The sequence below is a fragment of the Puntigrus tetrazona genome, chromosome 12 (assembly GCF_018831695.1).
Source record: "Puntigrus tetrazona isolate hp1 chromosome 12, ASM1883169v1, whole genome shotgun sequence".
NCBI lineage: Eukaryota > Metazoa > Chordata > Actinopteri > Cypriniformes > Cyprinidae > Puntigrus > Puntigrus tetrazona.
The window spans coordinates 16,560,083-16,583,161 of record NC_056710.1 but is presented as its reverse complement, the minus strand read 5'-3'; the positions used below and the strand labels follow the sequence as shown (position 1 = coordinate 16,583,161).

The window sequence follows — 23,079 nt, the reverse complement described above, 5'->3', positions numbered from 1 at the left end:
AACAAGAAATAGTGTGGCAATTGTAAGCAATAAAGTTTCATTATGAACAACTTGATCCTGTTTTGAAAAGGTGAATCAGGTCCCACACACACACACACACACACATATATATATATATATATATATATATATATATATATATATATATATATATATATATATATATATATATATATATATATATATATATATATATCCCCTCCTCCTTGCATACTGAACCCTACTTTGAAACAATCCACCATAAACCTGGTGAAGGTTTACACTCCAGCGCACTTGAAAACCCAGCACCGCCTCTGTGTTGCCATACCCAGAGAGCTTAACCTGCGGACAATGACAACAATAACCACCAGACTTCCACCTATACCGCCGTCACAGAGGAAGGGATGGCCCTGCATTCACGCCGCTGTGAGCTCTGTTTCTTATTCGAGAGCTCAAAGAGTGACTGGACTCTCACCGCACCCCCAAAACCTCTCTGCACCTTCCCCCTCTAACGCCCATCAAGAGCTTGGCTTCCATTGTCCTATTGTCTCCGGAGTGATGGATTCAATAGGTCCATACTAGAGAAGAAAAGAGGCAGGGAAAGAAACTTTAGAAGAATGCTAGGCTTGATTGGCAAGTTAACTCTTCCACCTGTCAAAAGAGTATGGATAAACAGCAAGACTAGCTTTAAATGGGACAGTCCTGAAAGAGAGTAAGCAAGCTAAACCTCTGATTCTTTAAAGAAAAGTGAAAATTGTTTTAAGGCTTTAAAATAAAGGATTCAAAGGGGTGGGTCTGGGGGTGGGATTGAATTCCAAAGTAGTAGTATTACTAGCTAGACTGTAGCTCATTTTAAAAGTCTTAAAAGTTATGATAATTTGGTTTTGGGAGTCCCCAACAACAGGTTAACATGCATTCAGAGCACTTATGCACTTTTTTTTTTTTTACCTTATTTGCTCAACGACTCCCAAACGTTTCATTCAACGATTCATTTTTCCAAACCCCTCCTTTGCGTGACGCTAATTTATGGTGATTGGTTGATTTTATTCAAAGCAGTGTTTGTGAGCTTTTAACACTTCAAACTTGGCACCTAGTGGCAAAAAATTTATATGCATTTTCAGTCAGACCAATGTGAAAATCAAGTTTTCCCAAGTATTTGCATGCAACAACTGGGCAGGAAATATGCTAATGTTTCTGATAACGTTTCATTTTGATGTCAACACGAAACAGCTCGGGATTCATTGTGAAAACTATTTGTTTCAATAATTCAGGGTCGACTTTTCCTTTTGAGAGACTTATTAAAAGGTGCACTTTTAGATTTAAAATTTGCAAAACATTTTCATTCCCTTAGAGCTGCATTATACACTGCATGAAAGGTTATTTTCAAAAACCCCAAACAGGGGCACTTTAATAATCTAAAGAACCTATTTCCACAATAAAGAACCCTTTTCAGAATGGAAATGTCCATGGATTAAAAACACTCCTAAAAATAAAGGTTTTCACAACAGTGCCAAATAAGAATTGTTTTTGATTCCTCAAAGAACCATTCAGTGAACAAATCTTAAAAATAACAGTTTTTTTCTTAGCCTGAAAAACATTTTGATAAATCTAAAAAAATCTTTCCAACAATTAATGACTTTTTTTAATCAGTGAAAACTATGCAAATGTTAAATAGAGGTTTCTCACTTAATCATCAATTCCAAGTAAAAACCTAATTTTTCTAGTATATATGAGCATGCAATAATAAAGACCAACAAAAAAAAACAGGCTACAGGGATGGATACGGACCAAATTATAAAATGAATAAATAAGATGAAAAAACAAACACGAAAGAAAACAAAGTAACCACTAAGCAAAGTGAAAACAATATTATAGAAATGATGTAAGTGAGGCAGAGAAAGCAGTCGCAGCAGCCAACCTGAAGATACTTAATTTAATAATAACATAAATAATAGGGATCATAATCATAATACTCTACTCTGCTGCATTTATCCAGATCTGGACAAGCAGCATCAATTAAGCGCTTGTCTCAGCACTGGCTAATTGGCGAATACAGAGAGAAGTTAATATTTACCCTGACTAATGAATCCCTGTAGCAGTGGCGAGGTGGAGCGCGGTCTGTGATTCTGTGCTAATTCTGTGGCTCTGAGTGCATTTGTCCTCCATTAGATGCTGTTGAAACATTAGGCCTCATTAGAGCTCAGAGACAAGTGCACTGAGGATGCGCCCAGAATGATAAGATATTAACATTGCACTCTCTGGCTGCAATAAGCAATGGGTGCAAATTTGGTTTGGAGAAACGCCAGAAGCCACATTACTTTCCAAAGCAATCTAGCTGATGAACACCCTACCTCGCCCCATGGTGCAGCGAGAATGATAGTAATGCCATATAAAGCAAGTCAGTCCACTTGGTGACCATCTGAAGATAATGGGCACAGCCTGTGTCTACTGAGCGAAATTCCAGATGACTGGCTCTTCTGGCTCTAAAATTTCTATTATACAGCTGCCATATCGTGCATTACAAGTAATCCAAGTCCATCTTCTCCAATTTATACAGTTTTTAAAATAGCTTACATATTAAAATTACATACTTATTCTATGGTACGTGTACTTACAGTGTACTTAAAGAAACCCAAGAACATAGAACATGGTAACTGCATGGGTTAAGGTTAGGTTTAGGGGTAGGTCAGGGTTAGTAACCAGTTATTGTAATTGCTATAATAACTACATAGTTTGCACTTGACCAGGACTGTAACATAAATCATTCCTGAACAATGACATACAAAATAATACCTCTTTCTCTTGCGCAACGACATCCCAAAGGATGTTGTCTAATACAAGATATCTCCTTCCAATTAATTGCGGTGTATTTAATTAGGTCAATATTTAATTCATAAATTTAACTACATGGAATTAAGCTCCATGTTAATTAGAATCTCGGATTACATCAATTTAATGAGCCAACTATTCAAAGCTATAATTAGGGCATCATTTTTTACAAATAGAAAAATTATCAGGCTTTATAAAGATTCAGAACAAAACCTGACAATTGCACTTTATATAGGCATTAAGTGTTATAAGTCTTGTTTAAATGCAAATAAATAAATAAGTATTTATATATATATATATATATATATATATATATATATATATATATATATATATATATATATATATATATATATATATATATATTGCATTGTCCATATGCTCCAAACATGTCTGGATGAATAATTACTCCCTAAGAATTTTCTAAATCATTTCTCTTTTGCAAAGGAAAACAGCATGAAATATGATAATAGCAACAAGATAGTTTGCATATTTTGTTCCAATTACAAAGACAGGCTTTTAAACCTCTCCAAGACAGATCGCAGCCCCTGTAATGTTTGAATAAAGTGTGATGTGGTTCATGATTTTCATTTTGAAGCGATTTGTAGCATTTGACAATCGAATGGATCTCAGATTAGTTTCAGCACCCTAGCGTGAGTGAAATTAGCCCGCTGCATCATTCTCTCTACATACCGTTTCAATAAAAGCCAGCATTTAAATAATACCACTCTCACCTGAAGAGTGTTTGCAAATAGTAGGACTGTCTGAGCTGAGAGCTTCATTTGAAAATAGTTATCTGTCTTTTAGATGCAGTGATGCTGATGGCATTTTGCTTCGACTTTAGACTTGTATTGAAAAAAAAAAAAAACAACAAAATCAACCACACACCAGGGATTTTTTTCTCAAAAGAGACAGAGAAAGAGAGACAGATCAAGAGAGGCTCGACCATCTGCAAAACTCTTTCTCTAGCTGATATAAATGACTGTTTACTTTCTACCACCATAAAAGACTTGTATTTCATATTTCAAATCATATATATATATATATATACACACACAAAAAAAACAAAAATCATAGGTTGGTGTGTTTCTGATTTTGTGCATGAAGGTGTACCTGTTGGCGATAGACATCATTTATTTATTTATTTTTTAATAGGCATAAAATGCATCATATACATTACATTCTTTTTAAAAACTAACACTAGCTTCTCTATTATTTTGTTTTCAAGCTGTTCTGTTCTGACACATCCTATATTCACAACACACGTTTTATCAGTTTTTTTCCTTTGGCAATGTTTTAGAAAAATGTTGCACTGACAGAATCAACGAGCAAAACAGGTACAACCTACTCAACAGAATGCGCTTCTATCCTTCACGGCCTCTTTTTAAAATGAAAAATGGGATTTAGTCAGACTCTGATGTCCGTACAACGTCCATGGCATCTTCATCATGCATACATAATGCGCGATAAAGAGACCTTCACAGGGAGAACTGATAACAAACCCAATTTGTACACTGATGACTATGTGGGTGTATCACCCGACAGGACCAGCAAACGTCGGGTGACCTTTGTGAAAGGTTTTTTTTTTAAGGGTCAGGGGTCATCTATGCTACACCATGACTGCTATTTGCGCAGGGACACCAGAGATATGTTAAGGTACCTCCACCGTCACCCCACATTCCCTTGTCCCCGTTCACACACCCCAGTTATCTCCTGAATGCCTGATGCATCTGGGTCTGCCGGGCTCAGGCCAGTTTGAAGGGATTTGAGAGGACAGATTGCTAATCCGAACTTTGAACATGAGGCGAAGGCTTTGAGGGGAGGTCTCCAGCGTTGTGGGCTTTCTGTCTTTTCTTATGGAAATGCAGTCTGTGCAGCCAGAACAGTGATGAAAATGCCACAGGGCTTATCACAGCACGACAGCCCTACCGACAGAGACCACGGGGAGAGACTGACAGATCAGCTACGCTAAGGACGGCCATCGCTATGTGACGTGCATCATCTTTATTATAAAGTGTGCTCGTGTCCGGCGTGTAAGAAAGAGATGATGGAAGTGCTACAATAAAGCATTCTGTCAGTTATAAGGAAAAGAGGCTCATTTCTGTAATGAGGGTCATCTCCTTTGAAAGCAAATGGGTGGCTCAATTCGTTAATCTTTGAGTGATGCTTATAAATGTCAGAACTTTTGAATCAAATGACATTAAAACTTCAAAATGTTTTCTTCAATGAATAATCTCTGAAACAGTGCCCAAGTTAAACGATACCGTAAAAACCGCCATTTCTTTTGAGACCATTGTGTTATCTATAAGGTTTTAACTGCGCACAAACCAGTTTGTTTTATTCAGTCAAGTGTACACATTTCTCCAAACTAAACTAGATAGTTCCCCCAAAAATGAAGAGTTATCTTTCACTCACCCTTATGTTGTTCCATGCTTTCGTATGCATTTCTTTTTAAAATCACAAAACTATTGTGTTAAAAAAATGTAATTCAGGTGTAATTCAAATTTTGCACAAAAACAAAGGTAAAAGAGACAATTAAAAAAAATTATGTAAAATAAACTGTGGAACAACATTAGGTAAATTAATTTTTAAAAAATTAAATCGCAAAAAGTTATTTTGAAGAACTATGTGCTGTTTCGTCCATACAGTGGAAATCGGTTAGATCTGAATTTTTTTAAGAACCCATTGACCCATTGACAAGACTCCTCCAAATGTGTCAGAGAACATGTTCACATGTATCAGCTGGTCTGGACATATGGACGAGTAGTCTGTTAGAGTTATGAGAGAACAATCTGTGAGCTAAACCCATCTGGTTGGAACATTTGGATGGGTGCTACATGTATGTTTGCCGTCATAAGTATGACAGGCACAGAACACAGAAGAACCGCGGAGAACAGCCTGGATAATGACCTAATTTGAATGCACAAAATGTGACTCTGTGAGAGCATACAATTCTCAAAAGGTATTTAAGAGGCTAAATACTGTATGAAAAAAGTCAAAGTAGGAATAGGGATACAAATGCATCATGGGTGGAAAAAGCTGACAAATACATATACATACATACATACATACATATATATAATAACAAATTTTAATACTGTAATGTACTGAAGAAGTAAAGCAAGTACAATTAAATGATAATGCATTAAATGTTTTGAAGTATTTTTTAGAGTAAAAAAAAACTATTTTAATAGCACTAAAAAGGTGTTTTAATTGTAGAAGCTGCTAGATATTATTTAGTGGATCCACTCACATGATTTTTTACACATTTTGTCACTCTTGAAACACTATAAAATTGACGATAAATCATCTACTAACTACACAATCAATCTCTTATTTACAATGCGTGTATGCATTTTTTTCCTCTCTCTGATTATATTAGGCAGATCTGCATGCAGCAGTAACTCATGTCATTCCAAAACCGTATTGTTTGTTCTATGGAACAAACACACACATATGATATTTAGATTGTTTTTTACTTTTGGACTCAAACAGTCTTAAAATGAAAAATATATTTTGCATTGTCTGGAGTAGTTAGTCATAGAGGTTTGGAAAGGCATGAGGGTAAATAAATGACAGAATTGTATTTTTTTTGTGAACTATTTAATAGATTATATTTATATAGCTATACATACGCACGGCTAGCTGTTAAATATCCCTTACCTACTAAGCTGTTTGGTGTATTTTAGAATTTTTAGTAAGCCTGGTAAACGATTAACTTTAGAAATCAGTATACTATAATATCAAGTTGCATTAAAAAGCTCCACAATGTGCTCCATTACGCCTCGCTCATTAATAGTTGATGTAATTTTGTTCCTTATTTGCATGACGCATTCCAGCTGCCGTTGATGTCGCCGCAAATCGCTACACAAACACAATTCTAAAGCATATTTGTTCCAACATTCAAAGAACATGTCATTGTTCACTGTAACTGTTCCTGCATGTGGGCCTGTGCATGTTAGAGTTCAGATTCATCGTCGTTCCTACCTAATGTGGTGATGCTGGTTTGACTCAACCTCCTCCCACTGTACCACATGCCTCAGCCTTAATGACAGACCATTATCAGCCTGAGATTGCAGCAGGGGAAATAAGCTTCATACTGCCTCAGCATCCAAGAATAACTACTCGACGCAGGATATCTCGAAGCGAGAGAGAGGGAAAGAGATTAGACATCCCATAACCAGAGCGAGCGCTCATGACTCTGGAATGGTATGTCAGTGCCAGCGTGACTAAGTCTATGCAGTCATGGCTATATTTGTATGAATAAAGGCGTACAATGAAGTACGACACAGAAAATTTATGACGGATTATTCAGAAACACGGATGAATAATGATCTGAAATGCTGTCGAACCTTTTGATGCTTTTATTATTGCACTGACGTCAACGGAGGTTAACTTTGCACGTTTCCAAGCAATGTTGAAGCCTGTGTAATCTCCTTTTCGGTATTAATTACGAATCGGGTCAGCGACAGTTATTTTAAGTTGAAAAATAATGGAGAAACAACAGTAGAGTAACAAAATGTAGTTATCAACAGACGTCTACAACAAGACAGATGTTAGAGGCAATGCGAAAGCACTGGGTTGTAAACTCGAGTACAAGAACAATGATGTGAAAACCCCATTACTGCAATGCGGTAGAGTAACCAGGGCAATTTCGACTTCAATTCTGAACACTGATGTCTAATGTCTGAGAGCTTTTTCCCCCTCGCTTATGGTCGTTCTCCAATTTGCCAACAAAAAAGGTATTTTCTAGAACAGTCTGGCTTAATGTTTATTCTTTAATTCTATGTTTTTTCTTTGACTCTTTAATCCATTACAGAGTTTAAAACTGCAGAAAGTTATCCTATTAACTATTATTTGCTCTAAGAGCTTTTCCATTGCCAATTTGCATTTCAATTGCGAGAATGAGAAAAGAAAAAGAAAAATGTATATGTCTTGATTTTTTTTTTGCCCCGGCCAAAAGGCATATACAGTTTTGACACGTACTAATGCAGTCTACTAATGGAAACAAAATATTAATATGGTTTCTAATGTATCGCACACAGACAATAACACCCAAAGAAGGAAAGCTTTGATGAATATTACTCTAATCGTTCACCAGTAAATCAATTATATGCTAATATGAATGCCTGGCTGCAAGTGCAATCTCTCTTTGACTGCATGCGTTATGAAATTAGGAAACAGATTCCGAAGTTCTGATGTTATTACGCAGAAATGTCAGCTATCGAAAGCGGTAGACTTTAACAAGGAAAACAGGTGTCGCTGTCAAGATCAGTTTCCAGCAAAGAAACTCTGAGCGTGCTGTGTATGTGCGCGACACAGAAAAAAAATAGATTGAGATTTACTGTTTATTTGTCACAGCTCCAGTGCCTGTCTGTATGCATCTGTAGACTCATTAATCATCGTGTCCCAAACACACACACACACACACACGGAAGAAGTAGTTGACGCAGCAATGCATTCTGGTGCCACTTAGTATGACAAACCCCTCACACACACTGGCACCAGTGACTCAAACAGGCCCAATGTGTTGGCCAAATATGCCCATCCTGCCATATTCACCCCGTACCAGCTGCCATATGGGCTTCCAGAAACTTCCTCATCACCCACACTTCTATTAGGCCACCAGCCACCAAATTTACAGTGGCATCTGGGGTCCATAGGGATTAATTACCTCCAGGAAAGACCACCTCCACACTCATAAGATCCTGACCGTCCCTATCGGCATCTTAGGATCCTTTGCGACTGACCAACCCGAATTTGTGCAATACTGCCGGCCCATCAATCATCAACCGACCAGCGTCTTTCATCTCCGCCATGTAACATAAACATGGGTGCAATTTGCTCCGCTGCTCTTGTGGGTGCCCCTTTCCTGTTTCATTAGAGCTGATTTTCTATGGTGCCACCTCCTTTAAATATCATGCAGATACATGGAGGGAGAAAGAGAGGGTGACATAGAAAGACAGGGAAAAGAGTCCAGGGTGACTGGCAAGCAGGTGTGACAGTACGTGATCTGGGGACGTGACCCGTGTCCCCATGGGGTCCCTTTATGCATCAGTACTTCATTAATCATTGGCAGAGTCTCCACCTCTCTCAAACACACATAAAAGTTAAAAAATAAATAAATTCTAATCTAAATTACATGTGCTTATGGCTCACAAAACATTCTTAATTTTAGTACATTTTATTGGTAAAGTCATTTGCAGAATCCTTCAAACTAAAAGCAAGTTTCAGATGTCAAGACTTGTTTCTGAGAATATTGGGAATTATTTGAGATAATTAAATGACTGAAAGATATAAATAAACGTGCCCTTGTTACACATTACACATTTATTATCATAATAACAACAATTATGCATAATTACATGCAAGTAACCCTAACCATACAAGTACATGTAGTTAACTAATATTTGTCATTACTTAAATGTACAATTGTAACAAGTACACCTTAAAATAAAGTATAACCCCACTTCATAAGTTCTATTTCATAGTTTCATTTCCTAGTCAAGTTCTATTATATACTTTAACATTAGTTAATGCATTAAGTGTCATGAACTAACAATAAATTTGTGATCATAATGCGTTATTGTTACTAGAGCACATTATCCATGAACTACAACTATTGGCTTTGCAAATGTCTACATAACAAACTTATAAAGTGTTAAACTTTGCAGAGAGTCAAAAAACAAATGGTGCCATCACCGAGACAAATCAGGACATGCAGCAAAGTTCACTCAAGAACATCTTATTCAATTAGAATGGACGAAGCTGGCTAGCTTTCTAAAAATCTGGTTGCTGTTTTGATGAGGTTCTTTCGGAAAACATTTTCCATGATGTGTTATTTTGTGACGCTCATTTCGGTGAAATTTGAGTGCACTGATGAGGGTGAGACGAAGAGAGTGCGGTCACATGCAAATGCTTGAATGTTCTTGAATGATTTTAATGATGCAGTCATTCAGTGAACGTATGGAACGGTTAAAGACTGGGGTTTCTTAAAAGGATCCAGAATGCTTTTGTGCAACGCAAAGGTTCCAGCTCAGCCTGTTGGGAATTTCAACATAAATTCAATAAAGAAAAAAAAAAAAATCAACCAGCCAATCTCAAACAATTTGAACGACCTTTTGAGTTGGGTATTGTGTTTTATTTGAGCGTTATACGTCAGTGATTGCACTGAAGTCAGTTTCGGTAAATGTCACCAAATTGCTTTGAAATGGGGACCAAAATATGAACTCATACAAATACAATTACTCTTCCACATGATTGATCAAGCGGCAGCCTTTGCACCTTTGCAAACACAAGAACAAATCACACCAGCAGGAACGGCTGCATGTCTATAATTTACGCCCCATTTGTTATGATACGGGTTCAAAGTCTGGTGGGGGTTGGTTAGGGGCTTTGGGAACCCCCATGAGGTCGGCACCCCAAGACCTCGCAATCCGCTCCCCGAGGCTCCCTTAGACTCGTCCCAGGGGCAAGTACCCCAGACAGCACCCAGGCTTGGACCCACCAGCCCGACCGCCTGGCAGACAGAGGGGAGATCAGTCACACCTGTCCCCTGTGGCTAACGCTGATCTGAGTCTTAACCCTGATCTCTTAGTTTATCAGCTCCTTAATAAAGACAATCGCACTAGTGCCTTTGTGTGCTGTTGCAGCAGCTGCCACTAGGGGGAGTCTATCCCACAGGTTGCGTCCTCCAATTCTTAAAATCTCTTTCTCCTGCTCACTTTAAAATACTTGGTCTAGACACACTGGAAAACAAGAAGTGAAGTACAGCATGGGGTACAATTTTCGAAACCATGGCACAGAAACCACATTAATCAGTGAGTTGGATTCGCATCAGTTTTCATCTGGTGTGTTAAAAGCAGAACTGATAAATGGGTTCTATGGGCCTGATGACCACCCTAGCTCATCTGGACCCACTCAGAGGAAAATGGCAGCAATTCAAGTGCTGAAACATGGAAATTTGCACACACAACACAAAGTGCTGAATACAGATTGACGATTGCTTTCAGTCACTATTAGACCCATTAGTGAAATTCTTAAAAGCGAGTTTGCATAGAGAAATTAATGTTAGTGGACATCAATGATCTCCTTATTCAAGTGTTTTGATCATTATTCAAGGGTTTCGAAAAAATTATATACAAACAGAACCACTAATATGAATGTTTTATCACGTTTACGTCTTGTTGTCAAATATATTTAATAAAACAAAAAGAAATTAACTTAAGAACATAATTTCATTTTTGCTCTTAAGATAATAAATAAAACAAATAAACGTAAATAAATAAACACATATTACTATTATTATATGTATTTGCAATGAAGCTACAAAAAAAAAAATTTAAATAAAAAAAAATCACATGATCACATAAATGATAACTAGATATGCTTAACCTGGACTGAACAAAGAAGTCAGCCATTTTCTTTTCCCCAAAAAAGATTTACAATGCCATTTCTGTCATATTAACCACAACATGTAATATAGTTATTGTACAATTCTTACTGTACAAAACAAAATGCCACAAAGTTCTACCAACAAACTCTGACATATGTAAACAAACCATGTTCTGGAAGGTATTTAAATATAACATTAACCAGAAGTATTAAATATAACATCAGGCTTTTAAGTGGTCTTTTAGTGTCACTGCACAGTTATTTGGAGTAAGAGAAAAAGAGAAGGAATGAGATTATTTGTGATATTAAATATACATGAAGAGCTAAAACTCAGGGTTAGGATTACAAAAAGAATTCAAACAAGCAAAACATGGTAATTTGTCTAAACTGAGTAACTCTTGCATGTCAGGGCTTGAAATCTTACAGACAAAAATAGAACGGAACATGAGAGGCAGGTTTCCAGAACAAAATACACTGACACATCTAATGTGGGTCAAAGTGATATAAACCAGTAAATGTTTGTGTTGTGTCAGAGAGCAAGGACGAACTGCAGTCATCCTCCCGAGTACTGCCGCCAAATTTGCTTGAAATTATGTGGGATGCGTTTTGCAAAAGACCTTCATTTGTTTGAACAGTGAAACCTGTCAGGTAGCACCAAATAACTTAAAAGGCTGGTCATGAGAAATAAAGCAATAATGTTGCATTTAACTGGCAGTTTCTAAATAGTGCATAACATGTTGTCAAATCAGTGGTTTTCCTTTAAAATTGGGCTACTTTTAAAATGCTGCTGTGGGATATTTTTTTAGTCTATTGTCTATTGAAGCAAAACCCCTGTCCCCGAACAAGATTAAGAATGAACCCCTATATGAGATTTTGACCCCAGAATATAAATGTAGAGCAATTGTGATAGCCATTTCCCCCCCCAGAACATGACTGGGCTGGATTTGGCCATGATTTTGACTACCAATTGAGCTGGTTTTGGTACACAGACCTGGCAACCCTGGTACCACCTACACTACTCCAAGCCAATATTGTTAACCAAAGCAATTTTAACTTGCATGCAAGTCTTTAAGCTCTTTGGTGTAACCTTTGCCAGATTTTTCCAATTAGCCATGGTTGCACTGTTTTGAACGGATCTGGCAGTGTAATTTGCTGAGAATATGCTGGGTTTTGTGTTTTGTCTGAAGGCAAATCTTAATGTACAATATGACTGAAAATACCATTTGCCGAAAGTAAGTATAGTTACTGAGAATGTGTCTTATTAAAAAAAAAATACCTTTAAGCTTCAACCCGTCCTGCCTGGAACATATTCGCACATTCGTCGACATCTCAGTGCATTGAACACCATCTGTCTGCCTGCTAAGCTGTGTGAGTGCTGAGGGGGGTGTAAACTACAGTACAGTGTGATAGTACAGGGAGCTCTATAAAAAAACGTGCGGAGACACAGTCTGTAATTGTTCCCTACTTAAGCGAATCAAAGCCCTGATCTCCGCACGGGCCGTGCAATATGATTGAGCTGTCAGACACAATATGCTAATTGTCATTCTTAAGATGTCTGGCGGACGGCTGCATTCCACAGCTATGCTACTGTTAAATATAGATCTCCTTATTGTCGGCCTGGTGAGTTGAACCTCATGAATTGGAGTAAAGGGTGAATAATCCATTTACACAAGCGTCTACGAGTACAATGGCAACGTCTCCTTTCACAGTCTGAGAACACAGAGATGTTTCCATGAGAAAAAGAACAGGGTTTTAAAAAACGCGGTGACAAATATCCACATTCTGATGAGTTATATTGAAACAATTCTTACTGAACGAGTCAGTAATAAAATATAAAACAAACAGTAATGGTGCTCTTGCTTTTCAAAGGTTAATATGTAATAACTTGACTAGAAGGTAAAGGCTTAAAAAAAATAAAATAAATCAGCTTTGTCTTTTTTCACCAGTATAATATGCACAAAAGTCACCCTTAAACTGGATTACGGGAATCCGATTGGCCTGTTCTCCTTTGATCTGCTAGATTACAGTGAATATGTCGTGGCAGGCCGGATGATGGAAAAGTTTGGTCTGCAGGCCGAGCAAGTCCTTAGCTGGGCAACATTCTTCCACCCAAAGATCAGGCCTCTGAGATTTGTTATGGTTAGAGAACGTTAGTGCAAGTCGCTGGGAAATTGTGCAGAGCTAGTTAAAATTCAGTGCAAAAGGTGACCGTGAATGTCAATCTGTGCTAATGTACAAATACGTTTATCTAAGAGATCCTTGTGATTCAAGTAACCTGTTTTAGAACTAAACCTAGACGAGATACGTCTTCCTGTTTATTCATGAGATGTTCAGCCAATGGGAGCGGCGTGTGTCCCTTTGGGATCAGATCTTGTGATAAACGCTTGCTGTGTGGTGGTTAGATACAGTCAGTCTGAGCCAGGGAGCTTGGTGAAAACAGATTAAAGCTGCCTGTTAACCTTTGGGACGTGTCTCTTGGAAATCCAGTTTGAGTGGGATAATTGGCTTTTTTAATTAGTTATACCAGCGCCGGAACAGAGGAAAGCACTTATGTTAATCACAGCACAAATACCTTGACACTTCCCCTCATGTGCTTGACAGAACGTCTGATTGGCCGAAGTGTTTAAGTGGCGGAAGCCTCGCTCCTCGTTTTACCACTACAGATGCTCTTAACACATGCTCTTAACTGTAATGATGCCTTCGAATCATTTAAGTGTCCTTGAAATGAGCAGTTCAATGACAAGGATTCTATTTACAATGAGGGAAGGAAAGGAAAGTGAAGTGAAGAAAAGTTTAAGGAACATCCCATGTTTAATACATGTTACTATAAATCCAATATTTTTGTAGTAGTCAGCATTATGCCTTAAAAGCTATCAATGGAACACAATAAAACGAGCAGACTGGACAGAAATAATCGCCAAAATGCTTACGTTTGCACACTTCTTATCAGAAATGGTTCAATAAAGTATTGTATTTTGTTGTCTGAAGTTTCATCTCACGACTATGTCGTTTATGAAGTAATGTCTTTCTTCATGTGCGTAAAAAAACAAACTGGCTTTTTATATATGATGTGCAATTGTATTATTGGATTAGTGACTAGCTGGAATTAAACTGCTGAAACTGAAATGTATACATCTTCATTGTGACTCATGGCGAGTTTGTCTTTATTATAACTTACATGTTAGATGTGATTCACCTCATAATAACAATCCTGTCAGATCATCCTCCCTTGGAGTAAGCGTTCAGCTCGGCCGATCTGATTTCTTCTAGCTAACCTTTTCGACATGTTTCCGTGTTGTTTGTCGCGCAGTAAAGTCGTGGACGGTGCTCGGTTGATGATTGAAGCAGGGTTCCCAACTCTCTCGCGAGACTCACGCTTTCAGGCTCCGCCTCACGCTTTCACGCTGCCCATGTAAATCTAACGCCAAAAACGCCATCCCTGCTTGTGATGAGATACAAAGCCTCAGCTTTCAAATTTAGTACGTTTCAATTCAAACAATAATTACCGTTTTGGCGCACTTTTAATGTGGCGTAATTTTTGTTGTTACAGAGTTGCGACACGTTTCTTTGATCTCGCGGTCACGAAGTTCAGCATTTGATAGTTCCAAAAAAAAAAAAAAAAAAAAAAAAAAAAAATATATATATATATATATATATATATATATATATATATATATATAATTAAATTGTGAAATTAAATAGTTAATAACTTGCACATATAAGTTTACACAAGTGAATATTAATGAATGCAATACAGAATGTAACCCAAGAGAAGTTTAAAATGGTGCTAAAAGTCATTCAATAAAACATTTTATCTCCTTATATGTACAGTATATACATATGGATTGACATTTGATCGAGATCCCAACCCCCAATCTTACTCCATGGGGAACTTGAAGGTTGGCAACCCTTCTGAAGGCTTGACTGAGTAGATATGAAGCTTATTTTATATGTATATATTATTCCTTTCAATCTGTAAAAAATCTGCAAAAAAATTCATAATAATTGAAAAAATAATAACATAAAACATCAATTTTCTCTAAAAGGTATCACATCTTTTATCAACTCTTCATTTCTTAATCTACTTGTGACTCAAGAAGAGAGGAGAATGTCAATTTTTTTTTTCCTACTATGGAAGTCAGTGGTGACCCAACACAGCCTGGTTGCAGACTTTCTTTTTGTGTGTTTGGCAGAACAAATAAATTCATAAAGATTTGAAAACTAATCGAGGGTGAGTAAGTGACAGAATTTTCATTTTTGGGTGAACTATTCCTTTAATATCCACTTCAAAAGCATTTGACGGTGATTCATCACGTGTTGTCATTTGGATTTTTCTCCCTATTTTTTGTCTGTCAATAAGTCCCCCACTCTCTATTTTTCCTCTGAATTTGTGAATGCAGACATTAATCACTCCTTTTGCAGACAGTGACATCAGCATCATTCGGGTAAACACACAGGTCAGTTTAAAAGCATGTTTCCTGTGCAGAGGGACTACCACTAAACAAACAGACGATCAGTGTGCGAACATATGACATTAATTGGCATAAATTTGAGCAGTACAATCCCACAGGATCCTCACGCTGTTATGACCTAATGTGTGACATCATCAACTTCATTAGGAAAAACCTACTGTACTCGAACACAAGGGCACCTGAAATGTGCCGGTCGCAGCCGTCGTATGCGCTCACTGATGTAAATCAGGTGTGCAGAGAATAAACAGAAAAAGCACAGAGAAGTGCACTTTTACACATGCAACTGTTGCATAAACACATTTACAACCAATGCAATAATTAAAACAAGGTCTGCTCACAGTTCATTCACAGTCTCAATGTTAGTCGGTTGACTAGGGTGAACAAAGGCGGCTTTGGTTACCCCACTGCATCCCACCCCCTCTCCCAGTTTGGCAAGCTGTCAGGGGATTATTTCATAGTGGTTATGGGATGGAAGATTTAGGGAGCAGACGGTACCTCTACTGCCTTTAAAAAAACCCTTTCAAAAAATAAGGTTTCTTTGGCCAAAGCAAAACCAGGTCTTTGCATTTTCCACCCAAACTTCTCACCCTCTTTCTCAGAAAACATGGAAAACGGCCCAGGTGATGGTAACGACCTGGCTGATTTTTTTACTTTTCAACTGCACAAACCATAAATTGTCCTTTCGCCTCATAGCCAGTATATTACCTATGACATCAATCTCCTGACATTGGGAAATGCACCAGGTCCCTCTAAAAAAACTGAGCACGTTGCTTTTAAAGAACTATAATTTTTGGTGCATGACATATCTTTATTGTAGGATATTTTGGGCCAAGGGTCTACAAAGGGGGCTCATGAAAAAAGCCAATCATGGCATAAGACGCACGGCTTGGCTTTGACATCATCACCTGGGCTAAATACTGGAAAGCCATATATTTTACATTCACATTTACAACCTATTGCACACTGAATTGCACAATGATTAAACCACAAGCTGTTAAGAAAGTGTTAGATTACTATGAAACAAAGACGAACAGATCGCTTTTACCGGGTTGTTACACAGGTAAAGATACAGGAAGAGGGCAATAACTCACCATCATGATGTCTGTAAAAACCAAACGCAAAACTTGCTCCAAAATGGCTGGTTGAATTGGATCAGTTCTCCTGAAAACAAATAAACTTATTAGAGGTTGATTAGGATTGTCAATATAAAACAAATTATAGGCCTACCAGTGCATAGTAATCAGAATTCACACAGTTTCAGATCAATTATGAGCTGTTCAAACTGCATGCAATGTTTGGTTAGCACCTGATGCTAGATGCTAGTATTCTGAATAATTTCCATTTAATTTTTAAACCATGCTTAAACTTAGCATCATAACTCATTAAGTTATCTGTTTGTGTAGATGGAGCGGTTCTTAACCGATTTATGTAACTTATCTGCATTAATATTTGTTGCTAATTACAGCCAGATAAATCTGGTTTCTTTAATTAATTATAGAGTGCTACCATTGGACCCCGAAACTAATATATTTCCGCCTTTTACAGAGCGACCTCCACTTCTTTTTTTTTGAGGTTCAACAAAACACGACGCCAGCAACTCCAAGACTTCCATTCGAATCCGAATCTTGCGAGCCGGTTCTTTCTCAGTGAATGAGAAACACCCAATGAAGCCTGAATCCTGAGCAAATGACCCATGACAAACAATTTTACGCTTTAGTTTGCTTTCTTTTAGTAAAGTCCGTTTCCTGAGTAAGTCGGGTATCAAAAACACGGCCTGTATAGTGACTAGTCCGATTCCTGAGCAAAATTCTAAACCGTTTCTTTATAGTGAATCAAAACGCTTTTAATCAGTTAACTCACATAGGCTACTTATTACACCTGACTCAGTGAACCATGGACTGTGATGTTACTTACGAAAGAGAGTTTTATCAGTAGCATTAAAACCAATGAATGAGTATGTCTCCAATTTGGTTTTACAGTTATTATTCAAATGACTCGGCCTAAGCCAGCATGAGGAAAAATAAAATAAAAATGTGGAGATTAACACGTTTTCTCTAACTCTTTAAACGTAACTTTATTTGCATTCGTCCTGTAATGTGGTGAGTTAAATCTCTCTCCGTGTAAACCTTTAACTATGATGTAAGATCCACTAATGCTCTTTTTATTGATAATAAAGCCTTCTCCTTTTAGCTTCAAATATGATGGATGGTGTGTCTTTGTTAAATATGATATTGCAGAACATCATGTATGCGGTATGCACATGACTATGTTTAAACATGTATAGCCTACTTTCTTTGCTTTGTTCAGGCAGACTCTGGCTCAGCTGTGAACAATAACCCAGGATACCACCAGGGTATCTCTTGGCCAACTGATGCGTGAGTGAGTAATAAAATAAAAGATATATACTCCGTCTCGGCTGACGGGCTGTTTGGGGCCTAATCTGAGGCAGGCGGAACAGCCAGTTTCTGTATAAGGGATCTTTTCATGGCACTGTGGGGCCCAGCACTTTTTGGGAAGGAGCCACAAGGAAAAAAGAGCCCCTTCCACCCCCTTCCTCTAATCATTCCACTGCCACCCCTTTGTGGGGCTTTTTCACTTTGATTTCATGTTTGCCCATCTTATCCTCCTGAGAGGGGGTATCCCAAGATATTTCTCTGTATACAAAAGCCCCCACTTCTATCAACCAACCTTTCCTCTTTCTTCTTCTTTGCATTTTTTAACATTGCACTCTGTCTAAACACAAATAGCTAAAAGGAGGTGGATGATTGGAAAGAATTTATGGCATAATTGATAGGGGCAGCTTGCAGAAAAGGTAATGACTGTCCTTGTTTTAAGTTTTGAAATGCAAAAACACTCAGACTCAGACTAATGAACCGTAACTGAGGTTGAATCTCATGGAACCCTTTCAAGATTACATTTATTATGATTATTAATATGAATCCAATATAAAGCATTTAGGACCACTCGTATTTTTAACATTACATTTTCAAGAACATTAAGCACATTTCCCATCCAATTATTATTTCCGTATTGCATCCTGAAGTTTTACTTTTTGTATAACTTTTTTATATTCAGCATAAAAGCATTACACATGATGTGCAAATGCATTCATTATATTAAAAAATGCAGGTTTTTGTCATATTGCAGTGATGACAAATGAGAATATTTTTTCGGACAAGTACTGTATACATAGCATTTTGCATTATGCATTTATTTCGGTTTACTTTGGATTATGAACGATAAACATTTTATTCACAATTTTGGTTTGTAAGATTTACCTCTTTGATAAAAGTTTCTCTGTAGGTTCTTTTTGTCCCCAATATTGTGAAAGCAAAGAAAGTAGAGCACACAGTAAAATTAGAGGTAATTCTATTATCTAATTCATAAATTAGAAAACAACCGAGGAACATTACTGCAAGTGCTCTTTTTCTCTTTCATGCACTCATCATCTCGTCATTCTCAGCTTGTTTCTGTCAGCTAGACGTGAGGTGTTTCTCCAGGATGGGGGGAAGCAGTCGCATTTGGGTGTTAGTGTTGCTTCTGGAGCTTTATAGACTCCCCGCTGGGAGCATCTCCTTAATGTGCACAATGAGAAGTATTTATACCAGCCTGACCATTCTGACCCCCTTAACTCTGTCTCATCGGCCCAGACTGGCGGATCTTTTCAGAGCCGCGCACAAAGCGCCCATCGGCAGTCTCTGCTCGTTGCTGTACTACTCAGCAACCTGTATGTCGCCAACACAAGGAAAAGAGAGGATTAGCATTACATTCATTCATGTTTTAATTATCGCCGCATTCAAAAGAACTGAGCGCACCCTCATACTCATCGACTTACTTAAATTAAAATGAAAGTTTGAAGCTCCGCATGATACAGTAATGAAGTTTACGCCTGTAATAATGGACGTGAAACATTCGCGTGAAAACAAAATGTTTTGCCTTTCAAAATCGCTTTCTATTTTGGTCCCTTTTTTGTTCTTGTCTTTTTCTCATTACCTTGTTCTTTTCCTCTTTTTAAACAGTTTACTTCTTTCATTCCAACTTCCTTTTCACTTTCAGCATTGTTTATTCCTGCTTTCATTCTTCTTTTTCTCTCTTTCAGTCCTTTGGGTTTCATTCCACCCCCATTTTCTCTCAGAACGCCAGTGTTCAAGACCTATTTCTGTTGGGAATCATGTGTTTGTGTGTGAGTGTGTGTGTGTGTGTGTGTGGAGGGGGTTGGGGTGTACCCTGTATTTTAGTTTATGTGTATGCTTTCACAGTCCCCTGCCGTGAGGAAGAAGCCTCTTTTTATCTGTCCTTGCATTCCAATGCATCCTATACAGGCCTTAAACCCTGCTAAATGTTGAATAAATTGAGAGAAAGGAATGGATGAATGAAGCCTCTGTGCTAAAGATCTCTCTTATGGATTTAGACGTTTTTTTTTGCTAAGGATTTTTTTGGAAATCCTTAAAGATGGATCCTCTTTTATTCCATTGATGAAAATTACTAAATGCTTTCATCTGGTTTTGCTTCAAGATTTTACATTGGCTAAAGACAGTGATCCAACACAGTACCAAATATTTTACTGTAAAAAAAATTATTATTCTATTTAATTTAACCTCACAATCAAAATATCATTTTGCTATCTGCTTAATTGGGCTAATTTATATGAACCTGTACAAAAATATTGTCGAGTTTGATTGCATATGCTGTAATTTTTACATCAATGGTGCCTTATGGAAAAACAGGATTGGTCTTCCCTCAAAGCCCGAGGGCGACTCCACAATGTAAGTTAATTAGCCGAATTAAATTGGTGGTTTGCTTTGAACTGCATAAGGCAAGCAGGAATTGAGATCTTCTGAAGTTTCTTCTGCTTACATTAACAAAAAAAAGAAGGGGAAAAAACTGTATCAAAAATACTAAATGGTGCACAAACAGGATAATGCAATGCCTGTGTTGTATCTTATTTTGTTCCACACTTGCGCACTTGTGAGATTAAATGTATATTCTATCAAAAAGAGCGTGTTAGATCATAAATAGCTGAGGTTACACAGATTTCAAAGCCTTTGATGTTGTCAAGGTTGGAAACCACACATTGTGTGGTTGCAAAATCAGTTTTTAACATCTTGAAGTCCTACTTGACCTCACACTCTTTGAACAAATGTCTGTAATCATTTCACTGTTTGGACTTTCTGCCCAGAGATCAGGGCTAGGTTAAGTTTATCTGAAACACATTGTATCTGTCCACTCTGCAACATTCTTCCTCGCTGGGATCAGGTGGACACCTGTGCCCCACTGGCCTGTGTTATTTCAAGACCTAACCTTTGATCTCTGAGGTCAGCAATGGCTGGAATTTTGTAAATGTCTAGAAGGATCAGAGAAGCCAGAGGTTACGGTTAAGCCAGTAACCTTGATTCAGTCAAGATTACAAAACTTATACAGTTTTCATAGATTCTAAAAAAGAAAGGAATAGTTCACCCAAAAATTAAAACGCTCTTGATTTATTCACATTATTTTACTCACCCTCCAAATCTGTAGAGCTATTGATTTTTTAAAGATAAAAAACATCATCTTTATATTTAAATATCTTCTTTCATGTTCAGCAGAAGAAATGAAGAGGTGAATGATCAAGTAATATTATCATTGGCTGAACTATGTCTTTAACTTCATACAGAAGATTAGGAAGTGCTTAACCCTATGACGGATACTGGAAACATACATAAACATACATTTTAGTAATATTTTAATATGAACATTTACATTTACTTACTTGAGTATAAAAACTGATTATGATCAAAAATGATACAAAGCACAAATGCAAAGTAGATGTTCTTCATACCTTTTATAAGGTTCAAAAAGCATTTTTCTGAACATTAATTCATGTGCTTTAACTGGCTAATTTTCCATGTAAACAACAAACCAAACTGCAATCAAGGCCTGTCATTCCCATGGTCCTCTCCCAGAGGAAGTGCTTCACACTTTAACCGCAGAAGCTGAGGAAAAGACCTAAATGTGTACCCTACAGGAAAAAGAAATGGGCTGACTCAACCAGTGTGTATCTGTGTGCAGGAAACAGCTTCATCATGTGAATGAGGGGTGTGTGTGTGTGTGTCCGAGTTGGCGGCATTGATGTACTTGGCCCCACACAATGGTCGCAGTGAAGAACATATATCATCACAGCCCCCCAAACAATGACCCTCTGCCTTCAATAGACTCCCCACATTTCCATATTCCAGCTCCGGGAGTCAACGGCTCATTGGGGCTGTTCAAACCCCGGAACCTGCAATACTTCTGCTATATGATTCTCTATTCATAGGCTCAAACACATCCATCCGCACAAACTCCATTTTTCCAATTCTAGGCCCTGGAATTCCAGCCACCCCACACACCCAAAATTTGCGGTTGCTTGATTCCAAATGATTGCCCTTTAGGAAGAAAACAGGCTCTTTAGATGTGAGTCAATGATAGGGAAAATGCTGGGCGTCCTGACTCCTGATTCTGGGCCTCTATAAATCTCGACTAAATGAAGGCGCATCCTCACAGCGGTTCCCTCCCCGGATCTTTTGTGCTGCTAATGCAGATTAACGCTTGGCTGGCTGCCTGCTTTGACCACTGCCGACGAGAGCACGCTGCCCTGCTACAGATGTGGATATCACTGGCACGTCTGACCTTCTGCATGATCACACATCACACTTACTCACGCACACATATTCATATAACACATTAGAATTGCATATATTTATTTACACTTACATACAGTATATATTTAGAAAATGTTTACATATATTTACATGCATATAATTATGTTCATGTAATATATATATATATATATATATATATATATATATATATATATATATATATATATATATATATATATATATAATACAAGTACCTTTATTTTGGATGCGATTAATCACGATTAATCATTTGGCACTCATATAAACCAAATTTTATAAAATTTGGCTAGACTCATGGCTTTGTATTTTTTAATTTATTGTAATATTGAAAATATGTCTTATTTTAAGGATAGTTAGTTATTTTCCTGGAAAACAAGACATAAATACAGATTTGCAGCACATACTTAACCGTTTTGTTAGAGAAAGCGGGTGTGAATCAACTATTTTCCAGCTCTGTGTCACTGCAGGGGGTTTTGGGGGTTGAGGGTAAATTAAACCCCAGTTGCCTGTAAAGAAGCACTTCATTAGTCTCTGGGCTCACTAAAACGCTGCACGGCACAAACAGGAGAGCCTGCCGTTCGATTTGCCAATGCAAAATGAGTTTTTCAGTTCACGTGTTTAGCCGCTTATGGCAATATATTATACAGGAAAAAAAGCTTTCAAGTTCAATACAGTTATACTGTTACTCATTAAAAGGTGAAATAAAACACAGCATTACAACAGAGCCGTAGTGATGTATGATCTCA

General features: G+C 37.6%; 1 long non-coding RNA gene across 1 annotated transcript in view; it reads right to left on the bottom strand.

Annotated features, from left to right (window-relative positions):
* LOC122355493 overlaps positions 1 to 14,500 on the bottom strand; it is a 65,220-nt gene extending 50,720 nt beyond the window's left edge. The window contains exon 1 of the long non-coding RNA XR_006252224.1: positions 14,381 to 14,500. This is a non-coding gene — a long non-coding RNA (uncharacterized LOC122355493). The remainder of the gene's footprint in view (positions 1 to 14,380) is intronic.
* Between the last annotated feature and the right edge of the window lie 8,579 nt (positions 14,501 to 23,079).